Consider the following 13,048-nt stretch of genomic DNA (forward strand, 5'->3'; position numbering starts at 1 on the left):
CTTTCAGTTTGTTTTTTAGTTTAGTTTATTTATTTTCAATTCCCCTGGAAAGTATTTTTTGGGGGATTCTTCATTCATTCTGATTTATTGGCACAAGTGGAAAATATTTCCTTCTTACAAATATTTTACGGCTTGTCATCTGAGAGGAAGTTTAACAATGCTGACCTGTAAGGGATATTCATGCAAATGTGACTATTCTGCACATCTCTCATGATGTGTCCTTTATTTGACCACTGCTCTCTAGATATCAACAATAAACCACAGCATATGTGTGTGTACTATATCCACAATCCAACACAGAAGGACGGAGGAGAGAACGCTTTCCATCAAACCCCCACGTCCCACTTTCTCACATATCTGATTTCATAACTCCGCCAAACGAATCCACAAAGCGCAGGAATCGCCGTAGACGCCATCCGTCCCCCCACTTAAACAACTCAACAGGCTTCTGATTGATTGGCCCCTAACTCGGTTGAGCGCGCGCCATCTGACCAGCTGTCTCCCGAGCCGCAGACGCAGGAGGCGCGCGCTGACATATGGCCGGACGCCACCAGCCGCAGCGATGCCACTGTTCCATAATTCAAAAGCTACTCCATCACCGCGCGTGCCGCACCGCCATCAGTTAATTAACTCCCCCGTTTGCACCAGGCGATGGATATGCGGGGGCGGCCCCCCTCGAGCGGCCCGGGACCTAATCTGAGCTTCAAAGTGGTGTTCATAATTCAGCGGGGCGGCACGCTGCCGTGTGCCCGGCTAATGACGTGCGAGCGCGCGGTCCGGAGCGCACGCGCGGCGCACATCGCCCGGAGGCGCCGCGAACCTGTTTCCTCAACGCGTCGATCGGTTAACCACATCGCCGATGAACGGCTAGTAGCCCTGCTGGTGCCGCTCATCTGCTCCGACGACGACGCGAGGCGCGCGCACGAGGATGACGCGTCCCGGCGGGGGCCCCTTCCCTGGCAGATGAGCAGCATCTGCATAGAACCCCTCTAATAAGCAGACACGGAGCAAAACAAATAGCCCGTCCCGCGGATCAAAGACCTCCACCTGCTGTCTCCATCCGGCTCGCGCTCAGTTACATCTGCTCGCTAGGCGGCTGCCAATCATTCCAGAAATAGAACCCCCCCCCCCCCCCCCCTTCAGACTATAATTGCAGCCCAAATGTTGTACATGTAACTGATCGGTGGCAAAAACAACAACAACACATTTCTGATCAGATTAGAGTGATTTTATCGGATAAGAACCTGTCGTTTCGTGCACGGCGGCGAAAAGCTGCGCCCCCAGAGGGACTCTGGCTTCTCCGTTCCGCTGCAGGCCCGGCATGAACGGAGGCTGCACTCGCAGGCTATATTGCATGCATCCATGCACTAATTGATGTTTGGCTGATTTTGTGCACCGAGGGCAGCCTGACCCTGTGTGTGTGTGCGTGTGTGCGCGTGTGCGTGTGCGTCCCTAACCAGAGAGTTTCCTGTCGTAGTGCTCATCCTGGGATTCTCTCTTTGCCTAATGAGTGCTGACCGGACTGGGCTACTTTTTCAGCATACGTGCAGACACGCTCCCTTACACACACACACACACACACACACACACACACACACACACACACACACACACACACACACACATGCTTATCGCTAAGAGACCAGATGCCCTACTCCCTCAGCCTCCAGGCAGAAAGTCTCAATGTGTCCATGCAGCGTTAGTATTCCACTCTGTTTGTTTGCAGAACAGAATACCACGTGGAAATGTCTGTGTAAGCCTTTATTCACCAAGGGCTCAGAATAAATGGGAACTAACGTTTGAATAGAAAAGTCTCATGTGAAATCTATACTCTCTGGCTTTTATTGTGAAATGTAAGAAGAAGGAACCAATTGGTGCCTGGTAAGTGCTACATTTGTCACGATTCATAGGAATAAAACAGTCGTTGTTTGGTAAATAGAGTCGAAAAACCGGCCATTGGTCAATGCCTTTACTGCAATGCGAACGCTCAGAGACGTATAACAAAAAAGGATTGTTTCATTGTGATAGTCGTATTTTGACAAGTGTTAATCCGACAAAATGTCTGTTGTATTATAGACTGTAAGTGGACCTCCCCAGTAAGTCGTTTGAAGTGGTCACCATCGTGGCTTTTTGGCCGCCAGTGAAGGAAGCACAACCTGTGTTGTTGTCTATTTGACCGTAAATGATCACCGTCCTGTGTTGAAGAAGACTTGGAACTAGAGATTACACTTATTTTTACTCGGGTAATCGGGAGCCATTTTCTCATGGACTTTAAAGTACTTCCTCATTGGCTTCACTCTTCAGAATAATAAACTCTGTTTGTATTTGAATCCTGTCACAAATTAAGAGTGGAAGTAAATAAGGTAAAACGTTAGTGACCGAATCATTAACCCTTCAAATGTGATTAAATCATTCTAAATATTCTGACAAAATCCTGGCATTTCATGTGTTTCTCCTAAAATAGACAGATGCATCTTCCAATGTGGGATTGATACACATGTGTGTTATTTAGACATAACAATTTGTTTCTCAGTATAAGTGCACATGAAAAAGCTCAGCCGTCGATGCATCGGCGCCCTCCGTCCTCGCCATTTCTCTCATTTAGTTTTTCTTCACCTGTTTCTTATCCTCCCCCCCGTTACTCTCTACAGTTGCTCATTCTTTGCTCTGTTGGAGAGAACTGTGGGCGGAACAAAGCTCAGGGGGCCATGCACGTGTTCCGTAAAATGGCATGTGTCCGCCGAGCCATGGTAAATTACCTCCAGTTGGCTTGATAGGGTGGGTTTAACCACCGTGAAGTGTTTCTCTCTGTGTCTCCCTGTGTGTGTGCGTGTGTGTGTGTGTGCGTGTGTGTGTGTGTGTAATGGAGAAGGTTGGACTGGAATGTCAGTGGGCACAGGTAGTGTAGCAAATTATCATCAGACAGGCTGGCTGACACACACACACACACACACACACACACTTTAGGTAACTCATTTGGCAGTAAGGAGCTGAATAGACGAGTATTTAGGACAACGTGGGGGCGGGGGGCCTTTACAAGCCGTGACCGGAGGGCTCGGGGAAAAACATACTGTCAGCTCCTGATAACATATTTGGAGATGTCGGCCCACAACATGTATGTGTGCTGTTGCACGAGCTGCGGCGTTTTTAGACGTCTGGGGGGTCGGGGGGGTCGAGGTTTGCATGCAAACCCCCTCCAACCACATTACAATCACAATTAAGAACGAGTCAACGTCACGTGTGTGTGCTGACCGACTCTTAACGCGACAGGACAAACAAGTCAAGTCAGCTTGTGTCTTTCAACATGTACATGTGACTGGTGCTTCACTGGCTATTTTCTAACATGGACAGGCTGTGTGTGTGTGTGTGTGTGAGGGCGAGGGGCTGGTTCACCGCAGTAATGTGCACAATTGTGACTGCGCCCCGAAGACAAGTGGCCCGGCTGGCGATTTATTTCACGCAGCGACTATAAATCCTTTTGTGTGGCTTCGCAGCAAAGAGCCGCAGAGTGCAGCCTTAAAGGTATAGGTCACCTTCCACATCAGCCGGCTCTCAATTCTAGTCGGATGATGAATAATTGTACATTCATTTTGTGATGGCTCCATGCGTTTGTTTTCAATTTGTCCATGTGCCTCTTTTATAGCTATTTAAAAATAAGCATTTCTTCTGTTTTAACATGTCGTGGTCATGAGGTTCGCATGTGACGACGAGGACGAAAAGGCCTTTTCCGTGCTCCTTTAGCATTTAGCACAGGAAGCGTTTTCTGTCCCTTTAAAATCTCTTCCACAGGAAAAAGTAGTTCAAAAGCTCTCTGCTGCGCACCTCATCCTCTCCCACCGCGTTAGACATTCTATGCCCGTCAGAAAACTACATCTGGGGAGGCTCCGGCTTTGACCGGACCACTGCTGTTTCCGCCCGGCTGCCTCTGGCTGCTCCGAGGACGCTTCCCAGAAATCCGATGCGGCCAGAAAAAAAGAAAAGAAAAAGGGCCTTGAAAAATCCACCGCCAACGACGACCTCGCTGCCGTCTGGATTCCTGCACCGCCTGGCGGCTAGACGCCACTCTGTTCAGCTCCGCTCGGAACTTTCTAACGCTCCAGTCTAATCAACTCTGAGCGGCCTCCCTCCCTCGTGAGGCAACGCGGGTGAGGGCGGAGATGTGCAAAGGGAGGAGGTGGAGGGAAGGGTGGGGAGGGATGACGGATACGAGTGGGTGGTGGGGAGGGCGGGGGGGATACAGGAGTAGAGACATAGATGAGGTCAGAAAGAAAAAGAGGCTGAGGATGATAGAGATGGAAAGATGGGATGAAGGAGGAGCTACAGAAGGGATGCAGACAGAGACGGAGGGAGGCAGCGGGGGAGATGGGGAGCGCCGAAAGGATCGGAGTGAGCCGAGGAGAATTTTGAAGCAAGTTAAAACCCTGAACTACTTGGACAGAGATCACAATAACAATACTTGGGTGGCCAATGACACACCTGCTCAGTTCAGTGTGGTGGTCTAAACCAGCATATTCCACAGGGCACAGGAAAGCGTTACGTAGCCGGTTCAGTGCAAACAACGCATATGTATTTTGTATTTGTGCATTTAAGTTGTGCTAAAGTTTCTAAATTCTGTATCTGGTTAAACTGCAGATCGTATTTGAAGCAGTTCTCTAGCAGATGTTGCTGATTTTTATAAATAGGATCCCCTTTTTGCCGCGGCCATGTGATGTCTAGCTCCACCCACATGACCCCGCCCTATTCCACGTTGGTGCATTGTTTTGGTCGAATTTTCAATATGACGATTGGTGATCAGTTATCCTGGAGAAGGTAGAGTGAACCAAACTGCAGTGACTCTAGCTAGTTAAGACTTACTACGGCTGATTTAAACACATGTCGTAGTCATGGATACTCACTGCTTCAACGCCCCTTTGTACTGTCCGAACACACAGTGCTATCTGATTTTATCTACCTGTTTTTTTTGCCTGCACTGCGAGCCGCTACAATATTTTGTCATTATTACATGAAGGAATTTCCGTGGCAGCAAGTTGTGATTGTGAATCCCCCTTTGTGAGGATGATTCGCGGCTAATGACACCGCCGGGCAAAATAATCAAAACACAAATAAATAAATGCAGGAAACCCAAACTAGTCATGTGCATCCTTTCAATTCTGTGAGGGGGAAGGGTGGTGGGGGAGGGCGAGGGGGAGGAGGGGGGGCTAATGGTTTAAAAAACTGCCTCTGATATAATCAATTATGTCAGCGAAAGATGCAGTGATGCTTATTCCATGGCTGCCGCTGTGTTCCTACTCCCTTTGACTCATCTGTCTTCTCCTTCATGCCTCCCTCCCTCTCCCCCTCTCCCTCCCTCTCTCTCCCCGTCACCGGGCTCCGAACCCAGTGCTGTTACAATGGATTCTATCAAAGTCGAGCCTTAAAGCCAGCGGCGGGGAGAGGCAGTGTGTGTGTGTGTGTGTGTGTGTGTGTGTGTGTGTGTGTGTGTGTGCAGGGTTTGTTCGGCGAGAGAAGGGGGGGGAAAGTCGTCCTGTACGCTACAGAAAACAGCCGCCTCAGCAGCGAATGACGCGGCATCAAAGAGGAGGCAGGATACGACACTCGTGGCCCAGATTTAAACCCTCACGAAGGCGCTACGCAGAATCCACGTCTCTCCAAACGAAGCCGATATTCCTTTTCATCTTTTCCTCCGATTTGTCAATTCTTTTTTGAGTTCCGTTCTCTTTCCTGGATTTATTGCCGTCTCCTGTTTCCATCCTGCATCCAGTCCTGTTTTTCGTATCTGCGTTTAACTTCTTTCCTTTTTTTTTATGATGGCGTCGTCTCGCCCCCCCCGCTGTCATCCGCCTTGTCACATCCAGCTTCCTCTTGTCGCACAGTGGGGAAGATTAAAAGAATGTTTTTGCCGACCTCCCATTGTTCCCAGTTTCTAAATAACCTCACATTAAAAAAAGACTTTGAAAGATTGTAGATAATGAGATGCCGACTACGGCGGTATTTTCTGTTTGTTTTTATCCAGCGAGATCCCAGTGCGCTCCAACGCGTGCAAACTTTTCAAAGACTTCTCCCGATCCTGAAAATTAAAGTCTAAGATGGTGTATTCCACTGATTCAGTCAGAAAAAAAAGAAAAAGGATTTCTGCATAAGACATTAGGACCAAAGCTTGCATGGCAGAGCGAATATGAACTGTGTGTTTCAGAGCTCTGAAATATTCATCTGAAAAAAGGCCTTTCTCGGGTGCTTACTGGGCTCTGTGCATGATTCAATAATGCATAAGCACCAACACCGGTATATAAATATAAAAGGAGGCACTTAAACGCTGGATTGTCTGACTGCTGAGAGAATGTGATCAGGGAGGAGAGCGCATTCCTGCGCCGTGGAAAACACAAGAAAAGGGAGTAATTCCCCCCACAGGTAGAGCGCCGCGACATTACAGTGCGTTTGAGTCACTTTGGAGGCCCAGCGACGCTGTGTGCTCAGCCGTCTCATGACAGATGTCCGCAGCGATTTGGCGAGTGTTCGCCAGCTAACTGGTTCTGTTAGATATTGCATTTGTCACTTCACACCGTGGAAACAAAAGCACGAAAGAAACTCGAGCCAAGAAGAGATTTTCTTCAAAGCTGGCTGGGATTGAAGAAATCTACCTGGGGCATTGAATATATATATATATATATATATATATATATATATAAAAAAAATCCAGACATATTATTATACCTCCCTGCTGGGTTGAAGCGGAGCTGTACTTTGAAGCATGCTGGGCGGGGGGGGGTTCTGGCATATGATTGGATTTTGGTTCCATCTCATGTCTCAAAACTATAAATAACACTCCTGTGCTACCGTACATATGTTAAAGACCTAGTTTAGTCATTTACCCCGTGCCTCCAGTATCTTTTCCAGTGATATCCAGCGGGGGCCCGTAAGACGAGCCCACCCCGTGATTGCGAGGCGCCGTGATTATTTTTTTTTCCGCAACGGCAAACAATGATAAGCCTGCATCCATCAATTTTTCCCAAATGGCACAAGAACGGATGACACAAAGCGCTCCGGCGGGATGTATATGGGCGGCAATCAATGGAGACAGCTAAAGGTAAACACAGTGCTAAATGTCAGCCGCGGTGATTGCGCCCGCCACAAAATCATCTCGGGGCGGGAGACCCAAATAACCAAAATCAATAATCTAATCATTTCTTATTCAAATCACGCACGGTAGAAGTCCGGATCTTGTTGCACCTCCGTGTCCCCGGTGTGCAGATGCATTCCAATCAACGAGGCGAGCAGCCACACGCCTTGAGAGAGCTGTAGTCCAAAGGAGCCGAGGGTGGACCGCAAATATTAATGTGCATCTCCAAGCTCAAATGGGCTTTGAATGTTTATCGTTTCCCGTATCAGCTGCTGATGTACATGTCGTATTTTATATACACTACCTGCATCCTTCTTAATGCTATTGCTATGATACTCAAACGGGCTTCCACTGTTGTTGTATACATACATGCTGTTCATCACCATAGCGTTTTGCAAAATGCTACGTCCTTGCATCATTTTTCTATTTTAAAATGACACTTTATTCTACAATGCATCAGGATCTGCGTCTATTGGCCACGTGTGAGGGCACAGACATTGGATTTGTATTCCTCCATGTACAGAAACAGACGGACAGCTGGCGGCGAAGACATGGACAGAGGTAAATGACTGCTACACAAGTAGAGTACAGAAATGTAAAGATAAAAATACAAGTACAGTCAAGGACAAGAAATCAGTAAGCAATTCAAGACTGGATAAAAGTATTCGAATGGCAAAGAATCGTAGGTAGTAAGAACTCTTATCGCAGAGCCGAGTTTCTGGACAAAAAAACTCAAATAAATTTTAAATATGCAAATGCCAATATGGGTACAATGGATTTCTCTGTTAAATTACATCTTTAGAACTAGTTAATCATCTTTAATGATGGGTAGGATCACATATTCCCGTTTCCATGTGTTCCTTTATGTAAGTTTTGATGTTTAGAGGCTTTCTTAACTTTTCCCCCAAAGCATGAAACCAAAGGTATCAGAGTCTGCGGCGCCGCAGGGATGGACCCAACGCGGCCTTGTAAAACCGCTGTTTTCCTCCGAAATCCGCGCCCGAATAGAACAACAAACCTCTGCAGTAGGCGATGAGGATAATTGAACCCGTAAACAGGCACGTGGAGGGGAGAACATCTGTGGGCACATCTGCTCCGTCCTCACATGGAGCCACGCTGGATACGGCGCAGCTCCCGCTTCACACCACGAGCGCCGCTTCACCAGCAGGAACCGCCGCAAACACGGCGAAGACACGACGGCGCCTTGTTTTGCCTCGCACAAATGAGACAGCTTATCCTTCCAGGAATCCTCCGGGCCTACAAAACGCTCTTCCTCTAAGCTGTTGACAGAACGCCTCTCTGTGGACCGCTGCCTGTTGTTGAGCGTGTGCGTGTGGGGCGTTTGGGCCGCTGCACTCAGGTGGCAATGTGCGTGTAAGTGGTTTCAGTCTTTGTTTATGCATTTAAGTCAACCACGTGTGTGTGTGTGTGTGTGTGTGTGTGTGTGATCAGGTGTGTGTGTTTGCGTCCCCGGTGCTCTGCCTCGATCCAAGGAGAGCAAAGAAAGGGCAGAGAAAAGAGTGCACGGGGGACGAGCCGCTATCTTTATCCCAGTCAACAGGACGCTGCGATCGCATGGACCCACGAGAGACGGCAGATCCAGGATCAGCCGAATTCGTCTCCGCCGTCCACAGCTGCCAACTCGCGAGCCTCGTTTAGCGCGCTTGTGTTCGCGCGGACGGCGGCGTCGGGAGCGCATTCACACGTTCACGCGGTCGCACACCTGGGAGCCGCAGCCTCGGCCGGCTCAGGACAACGAGGCAGCGGCTGCTCCGCTCTAGCGGTCAAAGGTCGAGTGCGCCGGGTGCGGCGGCCCTGGGGTGGGTTGACTGGTGTTCACAGCTGGAACCGATCTTCACTGTCACATGACACCTGCACAGGTGTGAGACATTTTGTTACTTGTGGCCATATTCAGAGTTTGTTGGGCATAAACCTAATAGATATTAGTATTGGTTTAGCAAGACGTGTTAAAATCACACACGCGTTATAGCATCAATGTAGTTATAAGCATATATATTCATAGTGGTTCAGTAAACATATCAATCATAGCTCATATGATGAATTGTCATATCTTTGTAATTTCGTTCACTTCAGTAGCATATAATACTTTTGTTTTTTTAATGTATTATAATCAATTTTAGAATGTATTACAACATGTTTTTAAGTCGCTCTCAATATTCATTGTTTGTAACTGCATTTGAATCCCTTATAACGACGATTGAAATGCAACAATGTGTATTACAGCAATGGGAAATACTGAGTGACATTATGAAGTATGACTGCTTAGAATTCTATGTAAACTGTATCATTGGTTATAATTAAAACTAACTCTGAATTATAAATGTGTAGTTAGCATCTATGGTCACATCGCATTAATGTCGTAGAAGTGGCATTTGGGTTTGTGGTGCTGTTGAATTATACAGTAAACAGTTTGTTATTCTATCCTTTTAGTTAGGTAACAAAAACTTTTGGTGGGGTATTAATGATCCTGATTATTCACTCATGGTCCTGATGAACGTTGATGCCTGTCGGTATTTATCTGCCCTCACTGACTTTTTGAGACAACGCTCTTCTCATTTCTGCATGTCCTCCTCCATCACTGTATCTTCCAGGTCTAGTGTTTCAGAGACATCTGCCTCATGCTTGGCCCTGGGCGTGTTTGGGTATTGTGCGCGCGTGTGTGTGTGTGTTGGGGTGTGTCTGTTTGTGTGCACGCATCCACACAAGGGAAGGCAACTGACTCTAATTGCCCGAACCCATCTGCTGATTCTAGAAAACAGGCCTGCATCTTACAGACACAAATGGTTACTGAGAAAAGACACACACACACACACACACACACACACACGCCACAAGTGCCTGCCTTAAAGCCTTCAACTTGCACCCCGAACAATCTGGCCCCTCTGGCAGCTGCGTGGACGCCATTGACTGCCATGGTTTGCAATATGGACGCCATTGTCTTAGGACAAAGGCCTCTCGCCTCCCGGCCAAGGTCACACTTTAAGACAATAAGCCTGTGTTGGGGGAGGAGAGGGGCGGGGCCAACAGGAGGGCAGTGGGCGAATGAGTGCGTGCGTGACGTCGGGTGCAATGTGTGTAAGCGCCGCCTCGGCTGGCGTTTTAATTATCGTAAAAACCTGATTAAATCCATAAGGTCCCTTTTTAAAAAGGACTTGCGCTGCATTCTTTAATCTCGATCAAAGCTCGATGGAAAAAGAGAGAAAAGGACCAAATACATGTCGTCACCTTTAAATAATGGCACGTGCGTAATCTCACCTATAGTTCTTTCATCTGATACAGTATCTGCCCCGGCATCTGCCGCTGCACTCACGCGCAACCGCTGTTTAACCCTGCGAAACCGCCACGGATCGCCTTTCAATCGGCGCGCTCATTAGCACTGTGGAAAATGGAGCCCTGCGTGGTTTGTGCGTGCCGGGCGGGAAGCACCTGTTCCACACACTTCCCCCAACGCGCACACGAAGAATGATGCATCCTTCTTTCCTGTTGTTCTTTCTTTCCACTCATTGTCACGGTGAAATAAAGACCAAACCCGGCCGCTATCACAGAGTCCCATTTCAAAGCCAGCACTGCGGGTCACGCGTGACATGCGGAGGAAGGAAAGCATGCGGAGTGACACACGAGCACACGCACGCACAAAAGCACATGCACTTGACCGGAGGTGCATTTGAAATGGACACACAAACTGTCCGTTTCTATTAAAACTAAGAATACTGGCATTTGTTGGGATAATTCACTGAATCCACTTCCAAACTAAATTCCGGCTTTGTGTGTTTATTTTCAAATGGAAAACAAAGTTGTCGTACACTTAAGTAAAATTGACCTTAACCGGTAGAAAAGAAAGCCAGAAAAGAAAAAGCAGAACAGACTACAAAGCAAATCCCCACACACACACACACACACACACACACACACACACACACACACACACACACACACACAGGAGCCTCATTCAGTTACTCTGAGGCGGCTCAATCCATTAAGAAGAGGACACCGCATGAAAACATGGCCTCTGGGTCTTTATACAGCAAAAATTCAACATACTCCAGCTCCTGTTGGAGCGAGGGGGGAAAGAAACCTGCCGAGATGCTCCCACTTGCTGTCAATACCCTCGAGCAGCCTCCACCCTCCCCTCCTCCACCCTCCCCTCCTCCCTATCAATAAATTGAACGTGTGAGTCATCAGCCTGACTCTATTTCTAATTAAAAAGGAGCTCGTAAACGCGACGTTTTACAAGCCCGGCTCAGCTTGTAAAGACACTGTAAATAAGCTGCAGTGAGTGGCTGCGTGGTCGGATGAAGGCCGGCGGTTTAACTCCCGGCGATGCGTCGGGGGACCCGGGCCGGCTCGCAATCAGCGCGGCCGTTCCCGCTTCTGTGCTGCGTTCGATTCTCGCTCGGAAAGCGCTCGACCCTGTTGTGCGATCCGCTGTGTTCTCTCTGAAGCTCGGTGGCTCGTGTCTGATTGGATTACCAGTTTGGGAGGACACATTTGTTGGGGGCGAATTAGAGCGCTCCTGCGGAATCACACGTGGACAACAGAGGTCTCTGGGCGGGCGGGCGGCATAATGCAAACTCAACAGTCTGCAAAAACAACTCGCCAGGTGTGAGTGTGAGTGCACAGAGAGATTTGCGTTATTGTCCCCCGGGCCCAAAGGAGGCGGCTGTAGATGAGAATGCATCGTGAGTCAACACCCTCCGGTTCAAATGTGTCTGAAATAGTCACCGGGGTCAGTTACATCAACGTCTTCTTACCAGTGGTGGTGTGCTCGGCTTGGTCAACGTGAAATGAAACCCCGAGAGAATCACATCTCAATGGCGACTGGACGTCCAAGTCCTGCAGAGAGAGAGAGAGAGAGAGAGGGAGAGAGGGAGAAAGGGAGGAGGAGAGAGAGAGAGGGAGAGAGAGAGGGAGAGAGAGAGAGGGAGGAGGAGAAGGGTGGTGGGTGTTATTCAAGCTCGCTGAACTGAAGTCGCCGTCACTTTTCACAATGGAGACGTATAGCCCTAATATGTAGTGAACGTGTCGGTGCAACATGAATACCCCCCCCCCTCCCCCCCTCCCCATTCTCCCCCCCCCCCGTCTCCACGCATTATGAGTGAAACGCCACTCAAACTAAGAAGCAGGCTGATCCCGGGCCACTTCCTCCCGCTATCGCTTGTTTAGCGTCTCCCTGTGTGCGTGTGTGCGTGTGTGCGTGCGTGTGTGTGTGCGTCTGCACGTGTGCATGTGTGTTTGTGTGTGTGTGTGTGTGTGTGCGTGTGTGTGTGCGTGCGTGTGTGTGTGTGTGCATGTGCGTGTGCATGTGTGCGTGTGTGTGTGCGTGCGTGTGTGTGTGTGTGTGCGTGCCTCGTAATGACCTCTTAAGTGTCAGGGCATCATAGTCCGTAATGGTCCATCTCTCCACTGTGGGTTTACAGCCTGAAAAGCTCTCTGGCGCCGTGATAACTGGTTTATATGGCGTTGTGGCATTTCAGCGGCAAATGCCAGAGACACTTTTCGGAGAAGGGAAATTGTTAGCTCTGTTACTCGAACGCAGTTATTCACACTTAGTCTCATATATCTGTTCTATCCGTGCCTCCTCTGCCCCTTTTCACACATCTCCCCTGGTGCCTCGTGCCCTGTTTTCCATCACTGTCTTTCTTTGTTTTAATATATTTTATATAATATTTCTCTCTCTCTCTCCCTCTATCCTCGCCCAACCTTTCTCTGGTTGGTAAAGTGAGATTGGTCTAACGGTGTCTATCTGTTTGGTCTGTTTCTATTCCATAGTATTTTGTACACGTGCTGTCAACATACTGTGCAACACACAGCGGCAAGAGGCCGCGAGCAATATCAAACTGGGGGGGGGACAGACGCTGCGACAAAAGACTGATCCACTGCACCTCACGTGCACGGATTATAATTCTGCAT

General features: G+C 48.6%; 1 protein-coding gene across 15 annotated transcripts in view; it reads right to left on the reverse strand.

Moving 5' to 3' along the window:
• The window catches only part of adgrl3.1 (adhesion G protein-coupled receptor L3.1), a 98,880-nt gene that overhangs the window by 76,196 nt on the left and 9,636 nt on the right, over positions 1–13,048 (reverse strand). For 14 of the 15 annotated variants that reach the window (XM_078080611.1, XM_078080609.1, XM_078080605.1 and 11 more), the window contains one exon: positions 11,890–11,971. The exons of the other annotated variant lie outside the window; for it this stretch is intronic. The gene's annotated coding sequence lies outside the window, so the exon portion shown is untranslated. The remainder of the gene's footprint in view (positions 1–11,889; positions 11,972–13,048) is intronic. 15 annotated transcript variants of the gene reach the window in all.

The sequence above is a fragment of the Gasterosteus aculeatus genome, chromosome 9, assembly GCF_964276395.1.
Source record: "Gasterosteus aculeatus chromosome 9, fGasAcu3.hap1.1, whole genome shotgun sequence".
Classification (NCBI taxonomy): domain Eukaryota; kingdom Metazoa; phylum Chordata; class Actinopteri; order Perciformes; family Gasterosteidae; genus Gasterosteus; species Gasterosteus aculeatus.